The following is a 2,714-nucleotide window of genomic DNA, read 5'->3' as shown; positions in this document are numbered from 1 at the left end:
ATGCACTGCACAGGGCTACGGCAAGCCTTGTTGGTGATTTGGAGTAACACTGAATGTCTGCAGCTCAACGTGCTCTACGACCAAACCTTTGTTGAGGGACATTTCAAGGCTACACTCCTTCTATTTCACCCACATGTTGCCAAAAGTTGTAGATGATTTCGATGATGGAAGGCTGGAGTTGTGTTCCAGATACATGGATGTTGTAAAATCAGCATGACCTGCTTATGTGTACTGGGGTAATTTGTCATTCCTTTTTTAACCCCTTGTCCCCTGTTGTCACAAATTTGTGACAAATCCTTTCTAGCTTTTATTTATTTTTATCAAACAGTTTATTTTCTTTTACTTACTCTTATTTATTTTTATATCAGCACTATTTCTTTATTTATTAATTTTATTTATTTAATATTTTATTCCAGTCTTTTTCTTTTTGTGATATTGTGAGATTTTTTTCCTGTATTTACTTTGTTTTTAATTATTAAAAAAATCATCCATTAAAGGAGTTAATGAAATTGTCTTTTTTATGGAATAGGATCAATAAAAATGAATTCATTTCTTCTCAAATCAATTTGTTTATTGTCATGTGTCAATATTTACAATACAAGAAAAAGAATAGCACTCACAAGTTTTTCTTAGTTAAAACTCTGTTTTGTCTTATCAATAATCACAACACCAGAAAGGGAACAATAACAATAAATTTACACAGGTTTTTCTAGCTGAAAAAAAAAAAAAAAAAAAAATATATATATATATATATATATATATATATATATATATATATAAATAAAAAAGGAATATGTACAATAAAAAAAAAAAAAAAAAAAAAAAAACTGCAGGTAACCCAGGTTTTACTTTTCATAGGAACTTAAACCTCATGTGGCAGTCGGATGAGTCTGGACCTCATGTTTGCTAAAGCAGCACATATGGTAAGAATCTTGTCTAACCGGGGGTCATGGAGATGGGGACAGTTTGGGACAGAATTTTGAAGACTTTAAGTCTTCAGATTGCCCTCTCCACATGTATACGGACATTGGCCACTCGTCTAGTGCGCGTTACCTCATCATTGGTCAATTGACCACGCTTGTGGGTAAAGGCAGGAATATTCAATTTCACCTTCCTTTCATGTAGTACATCTCGAATCGTGAAACCCCTGTCAGCCATTACCTCATCACCAGGCCTTAGGGCCTCCAGAAACCCACTGTTTATAGTGATAAACGTTGTCACTGCTTTTACCAGCATAGGCCTCTGATATAAACATTATCAGCCCATGAGGTGACACAGCAACAAGATATTTGGCAGTATTGGTTCCCTTGTAATGACTGAAAGTGGCACTCCTACAGTTAAGGTTTGTTGCTCTCTGAATAGCCGTTTCAGCACAATCGATGATGCAAGTGGTCTGGGGGTGGTTCTTTTTAAAGGATGGTGGCATGTTAGCACGTATAACACTTCTTGGCAGCCAGGCAACCATGCGTTCAAGCTGCTCACCCAATGTATCAATCCAGTGAGCAATCACCTTACTTACTTCACCTTTAGACACTTTAAAGCGCTTTGCCACATCCCCTAACACAAGGTTCAGTTTCAGTTTCATGAGGGTCATCAGTATTTGGTCAACAACAGGAATACTACATGATGGTTTACTAAATGGCAACATCGTTTTCACCAAAGTAAAAAAATATACCAGACGCAGTCCTGTGTACAGCAGCGAGGTATCATCATCCAGGAGCATATCATCAGCCACAGTCTGACCCCCAGTCTGCGTCGATTTGTTCACGTGGTCCAACTTTGCCGCGTAGCTGTGGTCAGTTTTTGTTAGGTCCTCCCATTGTGTTGCAGCATCTTTAAACTTCGGCTCGATGCACACTTCTAAAAGACAAACAGCATCAACTATAAATGTATATACCCCACTAACACAGGACAGAGACACATATATCAACAGTCGAACTTATGCTGCAAACTTTAGCTAACCAGAAAAATATCAAGATACACTTACCATCCGATTGCGTGTCACTTGTGTTTCTGTTGAGTTTACGTCTCTTTTGCTGGGGAGGTCGCTCGTATCCCAACCAAAGTTCCGGGAAAGGGTTTTCCTCTGTGGGCTTTTTATCAATGAAGTGATAAGAACAAACAAACAGTCTTTTGGGCGGATTCTTCAACTTCAAAGCCGCTAGCCACTTCCGAGATTCAACATCTGTTTTTGGTTTCTCATACAACGCATACGGGGGAGCACATCCACATTGGCGTCTTGTAGATGGTTGATGGTCGAAACATTCTCCTTCCGACCAAACATTCAGCAATCGCCAAGAGTTGTTGCAACCGCGAACAGCACAATATGTCCCGGAGCCGTGTCGGCGTGTAACACCATCCATAATTTACTTTTTCTGCACGCTAACCAAAGACAGTAAAAGACGCTAACTCGCTAACCGGAAATTATTGGCAGACACAACCGGAAGACGTTGGCAGAGTGAAAGGATAATGGCGGCCCGCCTATTTCACTCAGGAAACTCGTCTATACAAGATGGTGCTACATTAAGCCAATGTCGGCTGACTCCCAGGGGTGGAAAAAAACCCCTAGGAGAAAAACCCAGCGTGCTAACACTGGGAAAAAAGTCCTAGGAGGGAAAAAACCCCTTGGAAGATATATATAATATATGTAAATGGATATGGAGATCAAAATCTGAATTATACATTTTTATTATAGAGATTAAAAATAGATTATA

At 39.0% G+C, this 2,714-nt stretch overlaps 1 pseudogene; it reads right to left on the bottom strand.

Moving 5' to 3' along the window:
• Nucleotides 1-862: 862 nt before the first annotated feature.
• LOC125255969 lies at nucleotides 863-2,493 on the bottom strand (annotated as a pseudogene).
• Nucleotides 2,494-2,714: the final 221 nt, after the last annotated feature.

This window comes from Megalobrama amblycephala, linkage group LG20 (assembly GCF_018812025.1).
Source record: "Megalobrama amblycephala isolate DHTTF-2021 linkage group LG20, ASM1881202v1, whole genome shotgun sequence".
In the NCBI taxonomy this organism is placed as follows: Eukaryota; Metazoa; Chordata; class Actinopteri; order Cypriniformes; family Xenocyprididae; genus Megalobrama; species Megalobrama amblycephala.
This window is presented reverse-complemented; position numbering and strand designations above follow the sequence as displayed.